Source organism: Miscanthus floridulus, chromosome 17 (assembly GCF_019320115.1).
Source record: "Miscanthus floridulus cultivar M001 chromosome 17, ASM1932011v1, whole genome shotgun sequence".
NCBI lineage: Eukaryota > Viridiplantae > Streptophyta > Magnoliopsida > Poales > Poaceae > Miscanthus > Miscanthus floridulus.
The window spans coordinates 21,865,642-21,887,860 of NC_089596.1; the positions used below are offsets into that span (position 1 = coordinate 21,865,642).

General features: G+C 45.3%; 1 protein-coding gene and 2 pseudogenes across 1 annotated transcript in view; 2 read left to right on the top strand and 1 right to left on the bottom strand.

The window, feature by feature from the left end:
- LOC136515394 (protein TOPLESS-RELATED PROTEIN 2-like) overlaps positions 1 to 22,219 on the bottom strand; it is a 75,786-nt gene that overhangs the window by 31,512 nt on the left and 22,055 nt on the right. The window lies entirely within an intron of this gene.
- LOC136518203 (kinesin-like protein KIN-13A) lies at positions 2,717 to 13,446 on the top strand (annotated as a pseudogene).
- LOC136518479 (kinesin-like protein KIN-13A) lies at positions 14,562 to 21,073 on the top strand (annotated as a pseudogene).

The window sequence follows — 22,219 nt, forward strand, 5'->3', positions numbered from 1 at the left end:
CGCACGTAAGGCCTCGGGCGAAATACCGATTCTCTGTCTCGCTCGAGGCTAGCTCGTAAGGCCTCGGACGGGGTACCGATTCTCCATCTCACTCGAGGCCGGCTCGTAAGGCCTCGGACGGGGTATCGATTCTCCGTCTCGCTCGAGGCCGGCTCGTAAGGCCTCGGATGGGGTACCGATTCTCCGCCTCGCTCGAGGCCGGCTCGGCAACAAACCCATCGCCTCCGCCTCGACCGACTTCTCTGACAGAACGTCACGTCCAACTAACGCGTTCAACCGCTCCCACGATATTAGCTGAACGACGGCTCGACACAGCGGAGTGGGCAACGAGATGTGAGTCACATCAACACCATGCCGTCCGAGACAGGACGGGGCAGGGGTTACCGGCCGCTGTGCTCGGCACTGTGCCCACGACTCACGCCCGTGCCGCACTGTGCCACCTAATCCCTGCTCCGAGGATAGCACGGCGTGGGGAGTCAAGTCCAGGTACCTGTATCCTCGGAATCAGTGTACAGGACCAACTGCTCCCTCCGAGCCTCGGTCATCCGCTTCGGGGTCTCGGTAGCCTCGGGATTTGCGCCCGCCGAGCCCCCCACGATGGTTCGGCCTCTACACTGACTGGGCCTCGGCTCTCTGCGCTGTCGACATACAGCGACCGACACGTCGTCCACCATGCCCTGCGTCAAGCTATCACTGGAGCTCCCACGTCGCACAGGATCGGGTGTGACCGGCGCGTCACTCCAGTGCATCAAGGACAAGACCGCTCCGTCGACCATGCCGCCACAGTGGCAAGCTACAGGGCTCGGACAGGCCACCTCCGCTCACAAGACGTCGCGTGGCGAACACATGTATCACCCCCGTCCCCCCTTCAACTATAAAAGGGAGTGACCGGGGTTGTTTCTAGGGACGAAAGGAGAGAGGCTCACAGGCTCACACGCATGGATGAACACAGATAGACGCTCATACGTAGAGACTCACGTAGACCCACGGACACATGCAAGTAACGCGCAACACTCTGTAACACGTGCACTCCTCCACACTGCCTGAGATCAATATCTCAAGCAATCCACACCGCTCCACGCAGAGACCTGGGACTAGCTCTCTCTCTCGCCCTGCTTGTAAACCCCTACTACAAGCACCTCGGTGCAAGGAATACAAGATCGATCTCTCAGACTGGACGTAGGGCACCTATTGCCTGAACCAGTATAAACCTTGTGTCTCTTTGCATCACCATCCGGGATTAGAGGCACGCAGTACAAATTCACTAGTTGGTTGAGGCCCCGCCGGTCCAAAACACCGACAAGAAGAAAAGGCAATGTTCAGGAAAAGCATTTATCTATTTGCTGATTTGGCAGGCCGCGATGGGCGGCGACTCGGGCGACGCCGTCATGGCGAGCTGGCTGCAGTCCGCGGGGCTGCAGCACCTCACCGTGGCCTCCTCCTCCGCTAGCGCTGGTGGCGCCGACTACCGCGGTGGGATGCCTGTGCTTGGCGGCGCTGGCGCGGGGTGCATGCTATCGAGCCTGCTGATGCAGGTGAGGTTCCTCTCGCTTCTCCCGGGAGATGAATGCGTGCTCTCTATGTTGGAATGCGGATCGTGATGGTGGACGGTAAACGCAAGAGACAGTCGATTTATCCTGGTTCGGGCCCTCGACCGTGATCGAGTAATAGCCCTACGTCCGGTTGGCGTTAGCCTTTGCGTCGGATTGATTGTCCACTGTCGTCTCTAGGAACCCCGCACTCCTTTATATAGTCAGAAGGCCAGAGTCCTAGTCGGTTTACAATGAGAGTTCCTGGTAGGATTACAGAATAATACTACTACTAAGATTACATGGAAAGAATCATAGTTAGACTAGATCTTTTCTCTTCCTTGCGAGGTATACTGTGGGTCCCGCATCGACAATTATTTATCTTGGAATACAAAATTTTTAAAACACGGAAGAGGAAAGAAATGCGAACCATCTAGGCGTCCGTTTTTTTTTTTTTTTGAGGGAACCATCTAGGCACACGTGTTCTCTAATCAACGTCGACTTCCAGTGCCAGACTCGCGCTCGTCAACGGACTTGGGCCGAGCTAAACGTTATTGGACCGCAAGAAAAAAAAAAAACTAGCAGCAAGTTGTTGCCGTAGTCTACACTATGCAAAGCTCTGATGTCCAGGTACGCTATAAAATAGGAGGGGTGGGGGAGCGCACAAAGGCACATGGCCTTCTTCACGTGACGTGTGGTTTGAGGATGAAAAATGTACATCTACTATATATATACTACTGGAAGGTGGCTGGACTGCTGGCTCAGTTCGATATATCCGATTTTTACCTTATCCGATTTCGGGCGAATACCATATAAAGTATCTTAATATCCGTATTCGGAAAAATAACCGAATAACTATCAAATTAAGTGTTCACCATATAAAGTATCTTAATATCCGTATTCGGAAAAATAACCGAATAACTATCCAATTAAGCGTTCTTGTTTATTCGGTCGGATAAATGCCCTGGATATCCGAATAACTATCCAACTAAGTGTTCACATTTATTCGGTGAGATAAATATCTGCACTGGCACATTATTGAACATAGTAATAATATAATAATATAATTGATTATTGATGCAGTCCCTGCAATTCGGTATTCTCGTTGGGAATTTACCTCGTTGGGAATTTACCGGAAGAATAAGAGCATTTATCTATTTTCTGATTTGCTGATTTGGCAGGCCGCGATGGGCGGCGACTCGGGCGACGCCGTCATGGCGCGCTGGCTGCAGTCCGCGGGGCTGCAGCACCTCGCCGCGGCCGCCTCCGCCGCCGGCGCTGGCGGCACCGACTACCGCGGTGGGATGCCTGGGCTTGGCGGCGCTGGCGCGGGGAGCATGCTGTCGAGCCTGCTGATGCAGGTGAGGTTCCTCTCGCTTCTCTCGGGAGATGAATGCGTGCTCTATATGTTGGAATGCGGATCGTGATGGTGGACGTCTTCGGCGCGTTCCGGTGCCGCGTGTTCCGGATCAGGTTGCTGTTGATATGAGGCGTTGGAATCCCGCGACTCACTTTAGGCCACGTTCGTTTCACCAGGAATGAGCCCTGGGAAGAAATCCTGACCGGATTGTTACTTTAATTTATGTAAGCTTTCACTACCGGATTGATTCCTGACCTCCTAAAACCGTAACCGAAGGAGCCCTTAGGGGTTGTTGCTTTGCACGGAATCGATCGGGTTCAGCCTGGCTTCATGAATAACTGGTTTGTCGTCAGGCTGTTCGGGCTACGTCAGCATGATTAGAATCTACAGTCTTTTTCTAGGCTTTTTCACGCTTTATTAATCTAGGATTGTGATGAGCTGTATGAAATGCCCTAACCATTAATTCACGGGCAAACCCACATTGTCTAACTGATAGCCATCTGTAAATATAAACATCTTTATCCATTGTGTAAATTTTTCTGTATTTTTATATGGAGTTTGGAAAGAGAATCGTTAGAATGGAATCGAGGACTTAATTTTTGTTCTTTATGCTTTCCTTTAGGTGGTATTTTGATTGTTGATTACCATTTCTTTTGGAATGCCTTTGAATACCATACTCCTATGGGGAAAATAGTCTGACAAAATCAATAACAGACGATTTAATTCATGTGTTTATTGTTTGTTATATTAGAAATAGCATAGTTCAGATAAAAGGCAACTTGTACCGACTGCAGCAAGAAATGATCATAGACATATTGTGACCATCAACCATGCATGGTCACATCGAATATCATTTTGGTTTTCTTGGAAGTTGAGGCATCCAGGAAACCCTACTAACTTGAATCTAGTATGATTCTTGTGTAGTTGTGTTGACTGGGAGCACCAAGTTAAAACTAGAAACTAACTTTCAACACATATGCATATATCTGAGGTGCCTTATTTAGACCCTTGTTTGTTTGTGTGATGTAACTAAATAAATTCTTCTGTTTTCTTCTAACACTGTTTCCTTCAAGTATTGCTTACCACTACATAAAAGTATTATGGTTTTCCTAGTGATAGGATGTTTACATATGAATATACTCTCATACCATGTGCAATTGCATAAATGATGATCATCATTACTATTATTGTTTCATAGGGCTATGGGCCAGAGTCTACTGAGGAAAAGCAGAGGCTTTACACGCTTCTAAGAGGTCTAAATTTTAACGGAGAGTCTGCACCCACATCAATGTCTGAGCTTTACACGCCAACAGCTCAGAGCTTTGGTGGTGCGAACCCTGTTGAGGGGTTTTATTCACCCGAACTTAGAGGGGAACTTGGTGCTGGACTTCTAGACCTTCATGCTATGGATGATACTGAGCTTCTGTCCGAGATATGCCTTGTAAACATTCGCGATTGCATGATCTATGCGCGAAAACAGTATTTCATATATTGATTCCTGAAGTGGCTTCATTCAGTCTACTTTAAGCTTATTATTTTTCTGTTGGCAGGATGTAGCATCGGAACCATTTGGGCCATCACCTTTTATGCCAAAGGATATCGATGATGATGAGGAGGATGTGATATCAGGGAGTCAACAAGCCCCAGTAGATAATTATGGTGTGGTGACCAGTGAAAAAGAGAGCACTGCTAGAGAAAATAATGTAGCAAAGATTAAAGTAGTGGTATGTTAATCTTGTTCAAGTCAGTGATATGCTTGAATCTGGTTAATACTTGACATACCTGACTTAGTTCTTCACATTTTCAGGTAAGGAAAAGACCTTTGAACAGAAAGGAGCTATCTCGTAAGGAAGAAGACATCATAACTGTGCAGGATTCATCATGTTTGACAGTCTACGAGCCTAAGCTGAAGGTATCTATGACTCATCTTCAGGAAGTTTTGTTGTGCTTATATAAAGCTACAACCATTTCTTTAGATTCTTTTCATGGTTATGGAAATCAACAATTTTACACTTAAATGTCTATTTGATGCATTAGATGGTCAATGTAGGTAGAGATACTCCTTTTAACTCTTTTATGGTGGTACTTCATGGCCATGAACAATGTACTCGTGTGCTTACCGTGTTACTTTCTTGCTGCTAGTCATATAACTATGTATCAAAACCTGGAATACTGATACTATTCCATTTCTACCATGCTAGATAGCTACCATATGGGTAATGTAGACATGTAGCTTTCCAGTGTTGTGTGTATATATTTGTGTTGGGGCGTGCCTGTTCCTTGGAATGGGCAGGAAGAGTTTGCGACCATTTTGGTTTAATATGTTCTAATTTGGTGGTAACTTAATGTCTCCTGTTGACTATCATGTTGGGTTTAACATTGCTGCTGTACATTCCTGAGCTTATTAATGAACCTATGCAGTGAACCTGTGGTGCTTAAAAGAATCCTTTAGAACGTTTATCGAGAAAAAAAGCATCAAAACTAACTGAAATTCTGCTTGTTTTCCTTCACAGCTATATATATATGTTTTCCAAAACAGCTCTAAAATAATTCTGAAATGCTGTAGGATAAACTTGAATTCATAATCTTAAGATTTCACGAGTACCTCTTTGGACCTGTTTTTCCTACTTTTATGATGCCTGCTAACATATTCTTTCCACTGAAAGGTGGATCTGACAGCCTATGTGGAGAAGCATGAATTTTGTTTCGATGCTGTCCTCGACGAACATGTTTCCAATGATGAGGTGTTGCTCTTTCTTATCTGTTTTTTCTCTCGAACAAGGAGGAGAGTGTAAGATCAAAATAATTATCATTTAATTTACAGTTAACCTTATGGAATTTTCTGGACAGGTTTACCGTGAAACAGTTGAGCCCATAATTCCAATTATATTTCAGAGAACAAAAGCAACATGCTTTGCTTATGGCCAAACAGGTTAGATAATACATTCTGTTATTACAGGGTTATCAATATACTCCCTCCATTCCAAATTATAAGACACTTTGATTTTTTTTGGTACATCCATTTTGCTGCAAAATGGATGTACCAAAAAAGTCAAAGCGTCTTATAATTTGGAACGGAGGGAGTATATTTTTATGCATAATTGCATTGTGGTTTCTTATAGTTTCTGTTGACCTACCATCTGTCGAATTCGTGAACAGGCAGTGGCAAGACATACACAATGCAGCCTCTGCCTCTGAGAGCTGCACAAGACATGGTTCGTCTATTGCACCAACCTGTCTATCGGAATCAGAATTTTAAGTTGTGGCTTAGCTATTTTGAAATATATGGTGGGAAACTCTTTGATCTTCTATCTGACAGAAGATTAGTTTTTGGATTTTCTTTTTTTGGTTACGTGACCTGCTTAAATATTTAAAAATGGCATACGTTTCTACCTTCATGATTCTGATGTATTGAGTACCACACTATCACATTGTCTTTTTTCCTTCTTCCTGGTTGTGTGTGGGTGAACTTGTGCATGTGTGTGCTTGTTGCTCGTATTCATGATCTCTGGTGTGCGAGTGTTGAAGCATGTCTCTACTTCAAAGTATCTATTCTTCATCTATACATAGTCTATTGTTAGCCTTGAACCATTATTTGTTTGGATGAGAAATCCATGTTTTCGGATATTAGGCCGAAATGCCACTTGATGCTTTGTAAAACAGCATCATTGTAGATTTTTGAAACGCTGTTAAAGTTCCCTTTGACGTAACCTACATTTTTCATCATTTACTGAAAGGAAATATTTATGTCTGAAACAATGGCACTTCCTTTTGGATTTTGAAGATTTAACTTATTGTTTGAAATATGGGCCTAAAAATTGTTTTTGGGATGTTCTGTCCAGCTTATTTTACCTGAACTGAAATGTTCTATCCTTTGTTTTATAGGCAACTACTGATGAGGGAAGATGGCAAGAAACAAGTTTGCATTGTTGGTCTACAGGAATTTGAGGTTTCTGACGTTCAGATCGTCAAGGAATATATTGAAAGAGGAAATGCAGCCAGGAGCACAGGGTCAACAGGGGCCAATGAGGAATCATCAAGGTCACATGCTATTCTGCAACTTGCTGTGAAGAAGCACATCATTGTAAAAGATACCAGGAGACAGAGAGATCGTGATGCTAATGAAGCTAAAAATACAAAGGCTGTAGGGAAAATATCATTTATTGATCTTGCTGGAAGTGAGCGTGGTGCTGATACTACCGACAATGATAGACAGACAAGGTGTTGGTTATGTCTCTATAGAATTGCACTCCTTTATTTATTTCTCAAGCTCCTTTGCCATCTCACTTATTTTAACCATCAACTTGTTATCATATATCAGGATTGAGGGAGCAGAGATAAATAAAAGTCTGTTAGCTCTCAAGGAATGCATTCGAGCTCTTGATAATGATCAGATACACATTCCTTTCAGAGGAAGAGGTTCTTCGTAACTCATTTGTTGGTAACTCTAGGACAGTGATGATTTCTTGCATTTCTCCAAACGCAGGTTCATGTGAACACACACTAAATACCTTGAGATACGCTGATAGGTAACAATGCTATATCCAAGTGATATACATGATTTGTTTGTTTCAAAAATGCTTCCTGTCATTAACTTGAATTAAATAATAACAGGGTCAAAAGTCTCTCCAAGGGCGGAAACACAAGAAAAGAGCAGTCCACAGGACCAACTACCACTTCTAGCCGGGGGTCTTCGTCAGCTCCATCATATCCATTGCCTGCGGAAGCTGAAGAAATTCCTAATCAGATTCAAGAGAAGAGACCAGTAGATACTTACCGGAAGGGCACTGAAAATTTGATCTCCAACGCTTCTGTGGAGCCTGACAGAAATTCCTTTAGTATGATTCCAAGTTATTCTAATAGAGGGAAAGAAGAAAACGGTGCAGCATCTGGTAATGACAGGGAGAGGTATGATTTGAAGTCCAGCCAAACTGCTTACACTAGTAAGGCACAGTTGGTTCAGAATTCAGCAAACACACAGGAGGAGGAGAAAGTCACAAAAGTCTCACCTCCTCGGAGAAAGGCTTATAGAGAAGACAAATCTGATAGGCAGAGCAATTACATGAAAAAGGATAATGGTCCTGAGACAGGTCAGGCTGGGTATAAGATGCAGCAGGCAAAGCAGCTGCAACAGCAGCAAAGGCCAGCATCTGCTTCAGCTTCATCAAGGCAATCTGAAAAGGAAAGTTCTTGTGATGATGTAGAAATTGATGCAATTCTTGAGGTAAAGACAATTCATGAAAATGCTGTGTGATTTTATCCTGCATCGAGATGTGTTGCTAAGCTTTCTTTTCTATGTTAGGAAGAGGAGGCCCTCATAGCAGTTCACAGGAAGGAAATCGAGAATACTATGGAGATCGTGCGGGAAGTAAGTTTTAATCTACTGAATAATGTCCATGATAATGTTCTTAGATTGACAGCTGTATACATACAATAAGTCATCTTACTGTATACTACCACCTCGATTTCAGAATGTATGGCGAATTAGAATTTGAGAAAGCCAGACTGTAAGCTTTGATCATCAATTAGTTAAAGTCTATCTATGTTTACTTGTTTAGTGGACAAAAGATATATCAATAGATTTGTACTCCATGCCAAAACCGATGCGAATAGTGCTTAGTCAAATGATTTGAAGTTTGACCAAATTTATATAAAAAGATGCTAATATTATCATACTAATTAAGTATCATTAGAAGCATCATAAAAATAATATTTTTAATATTTTCTATGAATTCCGTCAAACTTAAGATAGTTTGACTTTGACCAGACCTAGAATTGTATCCTTTTTGGGACGGTCGACCAACGGGACGCCGTACCTCCACTTCTCTGGCTGGCTCTCCACGACCCGCCCGGTGTAGGGGGAAGCCCGCCGTCATCGTTGCGGAGGTAGAACCAGCTGTTGTACCAGCGACGGTTGGACGACGCGAGCTGGGCCGGGATGTAGAGGTGCTACCGGTCTTGGCACACTTGGAGAGTGCAGCCGCCCGCCCTCATCGCCTTCCGCATGCCCGCCGTGCCCGTCGGCTTGGTGGTGAACCCCGCCTGAAAGAGGTGAAGCCACAGCTCCCAATGGGGGGCAATGCCTAGGTACCCCTCGCAGACGGCGATGAAGATGGCCGCCTGCGCGATGGAGTTGGGGTTGAAGTTGTGGAGCTCCATGCCATAGTAGTGCGGGAGCGCCCACATGAACCGGTCCGCCGGTAGGCCGAGACCATGCTCGTGGAAGGACACGAAGCTCACGATGTAACCATCGCGTGACCTCGGCTCTGGCTCACCTCCCGGAGCAATCCACTCTGGTCTGTTGGGGTCGGTAACCGAGCGGAGGAGGCCGTCGTCGACAAGCGACTGCAGCGTCTCCACGGACACGTCGGACGGACCCCAAGGGTCTGCCTGAATGACAGTGGTGCCACTGGCCATGAGTGCGGTGGAGAATGTGGCTACGGTGGTAAGGCGAGCTCTCTCTCTCTCTCTCCCTTCTCCCTTCTTCTCCCTGGCGCCCTCTATTCTCAGCAACGGCTCGAGGGCAGAAAAGGCGAATGCAGGCAAGGTAAGGAAGAGAGGGGCAAGGCTTGTCATGTATTTATGCAGGAAGGGGGCGAAACGGATGGGCGACGAAACCGGGGAAGTTTCCCTCAGATCTGGCGCAGTTAATCCGGATCCGATTAAACTGCCCACGTGTCCATCTTTTCCTCATTAATCATGCGCACGGTAACGTCCCATCCGCAGACCACAGCAATGACAGACGCCGTTCTGTCTCCCCGAGAAACCGCCTCAAAAGGCGCACCTGTCGTTGTCAGCCGATGGGAGGGGAATATCCCCCACCCGATTCCTTTCAAACGAAGGAACTGGGCACCGAGCCCATTACGGTCCAGGGGTTCGAAGGCTAGGCCCCCGAGGGTTTCAACAGCCACCCCAGGACAAACAGAGTCAGGGATGACTATGGGTGAGCCCGTACATGTCCGAGGTCTAAGCAAGCGATCACTTGGGATGCCCTAAGTCGTATCCGAGACCGGCAGGGAGGTCTCTAAATGGGATCCCACCGTAGGGAGGCACCAAGACCCCGGGGCCAATCGAATGGCCCTGGGACCCACTAGAGAAACCCTCTGGTACTTTTGGAGTGCGTCTCTGGACTGCTAGCCGACCCCTACCGAATGGGGCACGGGCCTCCACTCGGACTTACCCGATAACAGCTCACCGGAAGTGTCACCGCTCGCGCCCACCGAGGGTAGCCTGGCATATTCCACCCCTCCTTCCAAATAAAAAGGATGTTTGAGGGTCATACAAAAAAGACAGGGAAACCCCTGATCGCCCTCTTGCTCCGTGCAGAGGCTCGGGGGCTCTTCCTACAACCAAGCCGAGACCCAGTGACTCAAACTAGCACTCGAGGGCTCAGCAAACAACCCCTCCTTCCGAACGAAAAGGATGCGCGAGGGTCGTACAAAAAAGACAGGGAAACTCCTGATCGCCTTCTCGCTCCGTGCAGAGGCTCAGGGGCTCTTCCTACAACCAAGCCAAGACCCAGCGACTCAAACTCGCAACCGAGGGCTCGGCAACCAACCCCTCCTTCCGAACAAAAAGGATGCGCGAGGGTCGTACAAAAAAGATAGGGAAACTCCTGATCGCCCTCTCACTCCGTGCAGAGGCTCGGGGGCTCTTCCTGCAACCAAGCCAAGACCCAGCGACTCAAACTCGCAACCGAGGGCTCGGCAAACAACCCCTCCTTCCGAACAAAAATGATGCGCGAGGGTCGTACAAAAAAGACAGGGAAACCCCTGATCGCCCTCTCGCTCCGTGCAGAGGCTCGGGGGCTCTTCCTGCAACCTAGCTGAGACCCAGCGATTCAAACTCGCACTCGAGGGCTCGGCAAACAACCCCTCCTTCCGAACGAAAAGGATGCGCGAGGGTCGCACCAAAAAGACAGGGAAACTCCCGATCGCCCTCTTGCTCCGTGCAGAGGCTCGGGGGCTCTTCCTGCAACTAGGTCGAAGCCTAGCAACCCGAACTCGCAGGGCAAAAACACGATAAAAGGCACCGAGCCTGTTACGGTCCAGGGGTTCGAAGGCTGGGCCCCTGAGGGTTTCAACAGCCGCCCTAGGACAAACAAAGTTAGGGATGACTATGGGCGAGCCCGTACATGGCCGAGGCCCAAGCAAGCAATTGCTTGGGATGCCCTAAGTCGTGTCCGAGACCGGCAGGGAAGTCTCTAAATGGGATCCCACCGTAGGGAGGCACCGAGCCCCCGGGGCCAATCGAACTGCCCTGGAACCCACTAGAGAAGCCCTCTGGTACTTTTAGAGTGCGTCTCTGGACCACTAGCCGACCCCTATCGAATGGGGCACGGGCCTCCACTCGGACTTGCTCGATAACAGCTCACCGGAGATGTCACAGCTCGCGCCCACTGAGGGTAGCCTAGCATGCTCCACTCCTCCTTCCGAACGAAAAGGATGCGTGAGGGTCGCACAAAAAAGACAGGGAAATTCCTGACCGCCCTCTTGCTCCGAGCAGAGGCTCGGGGGCTCTTCCTGCAACCAAGACGAGACCCAGCGACCTGAACTCGCACTCAGGGGCTCGGCAAACGCGGTAAAACCCCTCACTCAACATGAGAAAAGCCCCTGGAGGAATAAACCCACTCCTCTAGGGCCTCGGGGGCTACACCCGGCGGGTGCGCTCGCGCGCACCCACCAAGCCTCGAAGTACGAAACGCCATCCCGCCAGGAGCTGCCGCGAGCCAAGTCTTGTCAAAACCTTAGGGAGAGAGCGCTCACACTCTCCCCGAGGCTCGGGGGCTACTATCGAGTACCGTAAAAGGGGGTCCCCTAAGCAAGAACCGAAAAAATTGCTTAGACCCTGTAAAAATCGAAGCTAAGAGACAACTACTGGATAACCCCCACCTTGTCTAAGGCTCGGCTAGACCGCCCGGCCCACCTCGAACCGATTCTCCGCCTACTCGAGGCCCCGCACGTAAGGCCTCGGGCGAAATACCGATTCTCTGTCTCGCTCGAGGCTAGCTCGTAAGGCCTCGGACGGGGTACCGATTCTCCATCTCACTCGAGGCCGGCTCGTAAGGCCTCGGACGGGGTATCGATTCTCCGTCTCGCTCGAGGCCGGCTCGTAAGGCCTCGGATGGGGTACCGATTCTCCGCCTCGCTCGAGGCCGGCTCGGCAACAAACCCATCGCCTCCGCCTCGACCGACTTCTCTGACAGAACGTCACGTCCAACTAACGCGTTCAACCGCTCCCACGATATTAGCTGAACGACGGCTCGACACAGCGGAGTGGGCAACGAGATGTGAGTCACATCAACACCATGCCGTCCGAGACAGGACGGGGCAGGGGTTACCGGCCGCTGTGCTCGGCACTGTGCCCACGACTCACGCCCGTGCCGCACTGTGCCACCTAATCCCTGCTCCGAGGATAGCACGGCGTGGGGAGTCAAGTCCAGGTACCTGTATCCTCGGAATCAGTGTACAGGACCAACTGCTCCCTCCGAGCCTCGGTCATCCGCTTCGGGGTCTCGGTAGCCTCGGGATTTGCGCCCGCCGAGCCCCCCACGATGGTTCGGCCTCTACACTGACTGGGCCTCGGCTCTCTGCGCTGTCGACATACAGCGACCGACACGTCGTCCACCATGCCCTGCGTCAAGCTATCACTGGAGCTCCCACGTCGCACAGGATCGGGTGTGACCGGCGCGTCACTCCAGTGCATCAAGGACAAGACCGCTCCGTCGACCATGCCGCCACAGTGGCAAGCTACAGGGCTCGGACAGGCCACCTCCGCTCACAAGACGTCGCGTGGCGAACACATGTATCACCCCCGTCCCCCCTTCAACTATAAAAGGGAGTGACCGGGGTTGTTTCTAGGGACGAAAGGAGAGAGGCTCACAGGCTCACACGCATGGATGAACACAGATAGACGCTCATACGTAGAGACTCACGTAGACCCACGGACACATGCAAGTAACGCGCAACACTCTGTAACACGTGCACTCCTCCACACTGCCTGAGATCAATATCTCAAGCAATCCACACCGCTCCACGCAGAGACCTGGGACTAGCTCTCTCTCTCGCCCTGCTTGTAAACCCCTACTACAAGCACCTCGGTGCAAGGAATACAAGATCGATCTCTCAGACTGGACGTAGGGCACCTATTGCCTGAACCAGTATAAACCTTGTGTCTCTTTGCATCACCATCCGGGATTAGAGGCACGCAGTACAAATTCACTAGTTGGTTGAGGCCCCGCCGGTCCAAAACACCGACAAGAAGAAAAGGCAATGTTCAGGAAAAGCATTTATCTATTTGCTGATTTGGCAGGCCGCGATGGGCGGCGACTCGGGCGACGCCGTCATGGCGAGCTGGCTGCAGTCCGCGGGGCTGCAGCACCTCACCGTGGCCTCCTCCTCCGCTAGCGCTGGTGGCGCCGACTACCGCGGTGGGATGCCTGTGCTTGGCGGCGCTGGCGCGGGGTGCATGCTATCGAGCCTGCTGATGCAGGTGAGGTTCCTCTCGCTTCTCCCGGGAGATGAATGCGTGCTCTCTATGTTGGAATGCGGATCGTGATGGTGGACGGTAAACGCAAGAGACAGTCGATTTATCCTGGTTCGGGCCCTCGACCGTGATCGAGTAATAGCCCTACGTCCGGTTGGCGTTAGCCTTTGCGTCGGATTGATTGTCCACTGTCGTCTCTAGGAACCCCGCACTCCTTTATATAGTCAGAAGGCCAGAGTCCTAGTCGGTTTACAATGAGAGTTCCTGGTAGGATTACAGAATAATACTACTACTAAGATTACATGGAAAGAATCATAGTTAGACTAGATCTTTTCTCTTCCTTGCGAGGTATACTGTGGGTCCCGCATCGACAATTATTTATCTTGGAATACAAAATTTTTAAAACACGGAAGAGGAAAGAAATGCGAACCATCTAGGCGTCCGTTTTTTTTTTTTTTTGAGGGAACCATCTAGGCACACGTGTTCTCTAATCAACGTCGACTTCCAGTGCCAGACTCGCGCTCGTCAACGGACTTGGGCCGAGCTAAACGTTATTGGACCGCAAGAAAAAAAAAAAACTAGCAGCAAGTTGTTGCCGTAGTCTACACTATGCAAAGCTCTGATGTCCAGGTACGCTATAAAATAGGAGGGGTGGGGGAGCGCACAAAGGCACATGGCCTTCTTCACGTGACGTGTGGTTTGAGGATGAAAAATGTACATCTACTATATATATACTACTGGAAGGTGGCTGGACTGCTGGCTCAGTTCGATATATCCGATTTTTACCTTATCCGATTTCGGGCGAATACCATATAAAGTATCTTAATATCCGTATTCGGAAAAATAACCGAATAACTATCAAATTAAGTGTTCACCATATAAAGTATCTTAATATCCGTATTCGGAAAAATAACCGAATAACTATCCAATTAAGCGTTCTTGTTTATTCGGTCGGATAAATGCCCTGGATATCCGAATAACTATCCAACTAAGTGTTCACATTTATTCGGTGAGATAAATATCTGCACTGGCACATTATTGAACATAGTAATAATATAATAATATAATTGATTATTGATGCAGTCCCTGCAATTCGGTATTCTCGTTGGGAATTTACCTCGTTGGGAATTTACCGGAAGAATAAGAGCATTTATCTATTTTCTGATTTGCTGATTTGGCAGGCCGCGATGGGCGGCGACTCGGGCGACGCCGTCATGGCGCGCTGGCTGCAGTCCGCGGGGCTGCAGCACCTCGCCGCGGCCGCCTCCGCCGCCGGCGCTGGCGGCACCGACTACCGCGGTGGGATGCCTGGGCTTGGCGGCGCTGGCGCGGGGAGCATGCTGTCGAGCCTGCTGATGCAGGTGAGGTTCCTCTCGCTTCTCTCGGGAGATGAATGCGTGCTCTATATGTTGGAATGCGGATCGTGATGGTGGACGTCTTCGGCGCGTTCCGGTGCCGCGTGTTCCGGATCAGGTTGCTGTTGATATGAGGCGTTGGAATCCCGCGACTCACTTTAGGCCACGTTCGTTTCACCAGGAATGAGCCCTGGGAAGAAATCCTGACCGGATTGTTACTTTAATTTATGTAAGCTTTCACTACCGGATTGATTCCTGACCTCCTAAAACCGTAACCGAAGGAGCCCTTAGGGGTTGTTGCTTTGCACGGAATCGATCGGGTTCAGCCTGGCTTCATGAATAACTGGTTTGTCGTCAGGCTGTTCGGGCTACGTCAGCATGATTAGAATCTACAGTCTTTTTCTAGGCTTTTTCACGCTTTATTAATCTAGGATTGTGATGAGCTGTATGAAATGCCCTAACCATTAATTCACGGGCAAACCCACATTGTCTAACTGATAGCCATCTGTAAATATAAACATCTTTATCCATTGTGTAAATTTTTCTGTATTTTTATATGGAGTTTGGAAAGAGAATCGTTAGAATGGAATCGAGGACTTAATTTTTGTTCTTTATGCTTTCCTTTAGGTGGTATTTTGATTGTTGATTACCATTTCTTTTGGAATGCCTTTGAATACCATACTCCTATGGGGAAAATAGTCTGACAAAATCAATAACAGACGATTTAATTCATGTGTTTATTGTTTGTTATATTAGAAATAGCATAGTTCAGATAAAAGGCAACTTGTACCGACTGCAGCAAGAAATGATCATAGACATATTGTGACCATCAACCATGCATGGTCACATCGAATATCATTTTGGTTTTCTTGGAAGTTGAGGCATCCAGGAAACCCTACTAACTTGAATCTAGTATGATTCTTGTGTAGTTGTGTTGACTGGGAGCACCAAGTTAAAACTAGAAACTAACTTTCAACACATATGCATATATCTGAGGTGCCTTATTTAGACCCTTGTTTGTTTGTGTGATGTAACTAAATAAATTCTTCTGTTTTCTTCTAACACTGTTTCCTTCAAGTATTGCTTACCACTACATAAAAGTATTATGGTTTTCCTAGTGATAGGATGTTTACATATGAATATACTCTCATACCATGTGCAATTGCATAAATGATGATCATCATTACTATTATTGTTTCATAGGGCTATGGGCCAGAGTCTACTGAGGAAAAGCAGAGGCTTTACACGCTTCTAAGAGGTCTAAATTTTAACGGAGAGTCTGCACCCACATCAATGTCTGAGCTTTACACGCCAACAGCTCAGAGCTTTGGTGGTGCGAACCCTGTTGAGGGGTTTTATTCACCCGAACTTAGAGGGGAACTTGGTGCTGGACTTCTAGACCTTCATGCTATGGATGATACTGAGCTTCTGTCCGAGATATGCCTTGTAAACATTCGCGATTGCATGATCTATGCGCGAAAACAGTATTTCATATATTGATTCCTGAAGTGGCTTCATTCAGTCTACTTTAAGCTTATTATTTTTCTGTTGGCAGGATGTAGCATCGGAACCATTTGGGCCATCACCTTTTATGCCAAAGGATATCGATGATGATGAGGAGGATGTGATATCAGGGAGTCAACAAGCCCCAGTAGATAATTATGGTGTGGTGACCAGTGAAAAAGAGAGCACTGCTAGAGAAAATAATGTAGCAAAGATTAAAGTAGTGGTATGTTAATCTTGTTCAAGTCAGTGATATGCTTGAATCTGGTTAATACTTGACATACCTGACTTAGTTCTTCACATTTTCAGGTAAGGAAAAGACCTTTGAACAGAAAGGAGCTATCTCGTAAGGAAGAAGACATCATAACTGTGCAGGATTCATCATGTTTGACAGTCTACGAGCCTAAGCTGAAGGTATCTATGACTCATCTTCAGGAAGTTTTGTTGTGCTTATATAAAGCTACAACCATTTCTTTAGATTCTTTTCATGGTTATGGAAATCAACAATTTTACACTTAAATGTCTATTTGATGCATTAGATGGTCAATGTAGGTAGAGATACTCCTTTTAACTCTTTTATGGTGGTACTTCATGGCCATGAACAATGTACTCGTGTGCTTACCGTGTTACTTTCTTGCTGCTAGTCATATAACTATGTATCAAAACCTGGAATACTGATACTATTCCATTTCTACCATGCTAGATAGCTACCATATGGGTAATGTAGACATGTAGCTTTCCAGTGTTGTGTGTATATATTTGTGTTGGGGCGTGCCTGTTCCTTGGAATGGGCAGGAAGAGTTTGCGACCATTTTGGTTTAATATGTTCTAATTTGGTGGTAACTTAATGTCTCCTGTTGACTATCATGTTGGGTTTAACATTGCTGCTGTACATTCCTGAGCTTATTAATGAACCTATGCAGTGAACCTGTGGTGCTTAAAAGAATCCTTTAGAACGTTTATCGAGAAAAAAAGCATCAAAACTAACTGAAATTCTGCTTGTTTTCCTTCACAGCTATATATATATGTTTTCCAAAACAGCTCTAAAATAATTCTGAAATGCTGTAGGATAAACTTGAATTCATAATCTTAAGATTTCACGAGTACCTCTTTGGACCTGTTTTTCCTACTTTTATGATGCCTGCTAACATATTCTTTCCACTGAAAGGTGGATCTGACAGCCTATGTGGAGAAGCATGAATTTTGTTTCGATGCTGTCCTCGACGAACATGTTTCCAATGATGAGGTGTTGCTCTTTCTTATCTGTTTTTTCTCTCGAACAAGGAGGAGAGTGTAAGATCAAAATAATTATCATTTAATTTACAGTTAACCTTATGGAATTTTCTGGACAGGTTTACCGTGAAACAGTTGAGCCCATAATTCCAATTATATTTCAGAGAACAAAAGCAACATGCTTTGCTTATGGCCAAACAGGTTAGATAATACATTCTGTTATTACAGGGTTATCAATATACTCCCTCCATTCCAAATTATAAGACACTTTGATTTTTTTTGGTACATCCATTTTGCTGCAAAATGGATGTACCAAAAAAGTCAAAGCGTCTTATAATTTGGAACGGAGGGAGTATATTTTTATGCATAATTGCATTGTGGTTTCTTATAGTTTCTGTTGACCTACCATCTGTCGAATTCGTGAACAGGCAGTGGCAAGACATACACAATGCAGCCTCTGCCTCTGAGAGCTGCACAAGACATGGTTCGTCTATTGCACCAACCTGTCTATCGGAATCAGAATTTTAAGTTGTGGCTTAGCTATTTTGAAATATATGGTGGGAAACTCTTTGATCTTCTATCTGACAGAAGATTAGTTTTTGGATTTTCTTTTTTTGGTTACGTGACCTGCTTAAATATTTAAAAATGGCATACGTTTCTACCTTCATGATTCTGATGTATTGAGTACCACACTATCACATTGTCTTTTTTCCTTCTTCCTGGTTGTGTGTGGGTGAACTTGTGCATGTGTGTGCTTGTTGCTCGTATTCATGATCTCTGGTGTGCGAGTGTTGAAGCATGTCTCTACTTCAAAGTATCTATTCTTCATCTATACATAGTCTATTGTTAGCCTTGAACCATTATTTGTTTGGATGAGAAATCCATGTTTTCGGATATTAGGCCGAAATGCCACTTGATGCTTTGTAAAACAGCATCATTGTAGATTTTTGAAACGCTGTTAAAGTTCCCTTTGACGTAACCTACATTTTTCATCATTTACTGAAAGGAAATATTTATGTCTGAAACAATGGCACTTCCTTTTGGATTTTGAAGATTTAACTTATTGTTTGAAATATGGGCCTAAAAATTGTTTTTGGGATGTTCTGTCCAGCTTATTTTACCTGAACTGAAATGTTCTATCCTTTGTTTTATAGGCAACTACTGATGAGGGAAGATGGCAAGAAACAAGTTTGCATTGTTGGTCTACAGGAATTTGAGGTTTCTGACGTTCAGATCGTCAAGGAATATATTGAAAGAGGAAATGCAGCCAGGAGCACAGGGTCAACAGGGGCCAATGAGGAATCATCAAGGTCACATGCTATTCTGCAACTTGCTGTGAAGAAGCACATCATTGTAAAAGATACCAGGAGACAGAGAGATCGTGATGCTAATGAAGCTAAAAATACAAAGGCTGTAGGGAAAATATCATTTATTGATCTTGCTGGAAGTGAGCGTGGTGCTGATACTACCGACAATGATAGACAGACAAGGTGTTGGTTATGTCTCTATAGAATTGCACTCCTTTATTTATTTCTCAAGCTCCTTTGCCATCTCACTTATTTTAACCATCAACTTGTTATCATATATCAGGATTGAGGGAGCAGAGATAAATAAAAGTCTGTTAGCTCTCAAGGAATGCATTCGAGCTCTTGATAATGATCAGATACACATTCCTTTCAGAGGAAGAGGTTCTTCGTAACTCATTTGTTGGTAACTCTAGGACAGTGATGATTTCTTGCATTTCTCCAAACGCAGGTTCATGTGAACACACACTAAATACCTTGAGATACGCTGATAGGTAACAATGCTATATCCAAGTGATATACATGATTTGTTTGTTTCAAAAATGCTTCCTGTCATTAACTTGAATTAAATAATAACAGGGTCAAAAGTCTCTCCAAGGGCGGAAACACAAGAAAAGAGCAGTCCACAGGACCAACTACCACTTCTAGCCGGGGGTCTTCGTCAGCTCCATCATATCCATTGCCTGCGGAAGCTGAAGAAATTCCTAATCAGATTCAAGAGAAGAGACCAGTAGATACTTACCGGAAGGGCACTGAAAATTTGATCTCCAACGCTTCTGTGGAGCCTGACAGAAATTCCTTTAGTATGATTCCAAGTTATTCTAATAGAGGGAAAGAAGAAAACGGTGCAGCATCTGGTAATGACAGGGAGAGGTATGATTTGAAGTCCAGCCAAACTGCTTACACTAGTAAGGCACAGTTGGTTCAGAATTCAGCAAACACACAGGAGGAGGAGAAAGTCACAAAAGTCTCACCTCCTCGGAGAAAGGCTTATAGAGAAGACAAATCTGATAGGCAGAGCAATTACATGAAAAAGGATAATGGTCCTGAGACAGGTCAGGCTGGGTATAAGATGCAGCAGGCAAAGCAGCTGCAACAGCAGCAAAGGCCAGCATCTGCTTCAGCTTCATCAAGGCAATCTGAAAAGGAAAGTTCTTGTGATGATGTAGAAATTGATGCAATTCTTGAGGTAAAGACAATTCATGAAAATGCTGTGTGATTTTATCCTGCATCGAGATGTGTTGCTAAGCTTTCTTTTCTATGTTAGGAAGAGGAGGCCCTCATAGCAGTTCACAGGAAGGAAATCGAGAATACTATGGAGATCGTGCGGGAAGTAAGTTTTAATCTACTGAATAATGTCCATGATAATGTTCTTAGATTGACAGCTGTATACATACAATAAGTCATCTTACTGTATACTACCACCTCGATTTCAGAATGTATGGCGAATTAGAATTTGAGAAAGCCAGACTGTAAGCTTTGATCATCAATTAGTTAAAGTCTATCTATGTTTACTTGTTTAGTGGACAAAAGATATATCAATAGATTTGTACTCCATGCCAAAACCGATGCGAATAGTGCTTAGTCAAATGATTTGAAGTTTGACCAAATTTATATAAAAAGATGCTAATATTATCATACTAATTAAGTATCATTAGAAGCATCATAAAAATAATATTTTTAATATTTTCTATGAATTCCGTCAAACTTAAGATAGTTTGACTTTGACCAGACCTAGAATTGTATCCTTTTTGGGACGGAGGTAGTATTTCACATGCCTTTTAGTAACATAGTTTTGTAGTAATTGATATTATATTGTAAGAGAATCAATGGACAAATCGTACCTTGATAGATTCTTTTAATTATATAATACGCCTTATTATAATGATATTTGTGTGTTCATAGGAAGAAATGTGATTAGCTAGTACACATATATGCACATACATGTCCAGTTATCATAAAGAGGGGACCATATATTTTGTTAATTAACGTTAAGCTGTCTATTTGCTTTTGACTTCCTTGTTTGTTCTTTTGTTTTAAGGTCACTGGTTGATAATACCGCTGTTTCACAGCACTGTTCATTTTGCCATGCTGCTTAAACACATGCTTTATTTTTCTCAGGAGATGAACCTTTTGGCAGAAGTTGATCAATCAGGTAGCCTGATTGACAACTATGTGACCCAACTGAGCTTTTTGCTGTCACGCAAGGCTGCAGGTTTGGTCAGCCTCCAAGCACGCTTGTCACGGTTCCAGCACCGCCTCAAAGAGCAAGAGATCCTTAGCCGCAAGAAACCTTCCAGATAGTATGATCAGCAATTGCACTGGCCTTTTGCCTGGTAATCTGATTGCTTGGAGCTCAGTTGTGGTCTCAATTGTTTTTTACCTGTGCGCTCCAGTAAATGCTAGTCCCAAGCAAGGCAGTGATAGAAGACACATGGGAGTGGCTTAGGCGGTGTTGATGTTGAGGCCGTGGTCTTGGTTGATATCACCTGCACACTTTGGGTTTGTCTTGTCAGGGCTGATAACCAGTTTGGTAATAGTCCTTTTTGCAGTGGGGCTGCTTGGGTGTGCTTTTTTTTGCGGATGTATGGCTTGCCCACTTTGCCTTTCTTTCTTTTCCCCATTTTGTACGAGGAATTGGAACCGTTGTTTGCAGATATCAGTGGGTCTGATTTTCGTCGTGGGGCCTTTGTGGAAACTGATGCATTGTTGTATATTCATTACTGATATTATTTGCATTGAGGAAGGAAAGGATGTGTGAATGGAGAAGCCCTTGAAATGGCCTTTTCCCCATTTCTTTTGAGCGAAAACAAGGAACACCAACTGTCGTATATAAGTAACTTCCCCATTTGTAACAGTGATAGTCAACATTCTCTGAGACTGACCTTTTCTTATGATTTTTTTTCTGGACAAACTCCAAATGTTTAGAAGGGCACTCATTTGTCTCCAACATGAGGTATAAATCAGGTCGAAACTCATGGGTTTTTTTTGTGGTCCTAAGCTTCAATAGGTTTAGGATCTTTTGGTTAGCGGTGGTCATGGAGGTCCTAAGCATCAATAGGTTTAGGTTGAATCTAATGAATTTGATGTTAGCTTGAAGATATACCATCTAATTATTTAAAGATAAACAAGATCATCGTTACAAATTATGAAAATTGATAACTACTCAGGAATGATGATAGTGCATTTAGAGGACTAAATAACAAAAAATATTTTGCCATTCTCATTTCCCTTTGTATTTTTTCTTTACCTGAATGCTTTTCTCATAATTATTTTAGTAAGTCATGATATGCAAACTAACTCATATATATATGTTCTATATACTATATTATCCAAGGACAATTTTCTTCACTTGAAACGAGTTTTTACAAGCATTCCAATTGCCAATCATAGATCGCCAACTGACTCTCATGAACTACTAAAAGATGCGTTCCATCATAGTGAAACTGC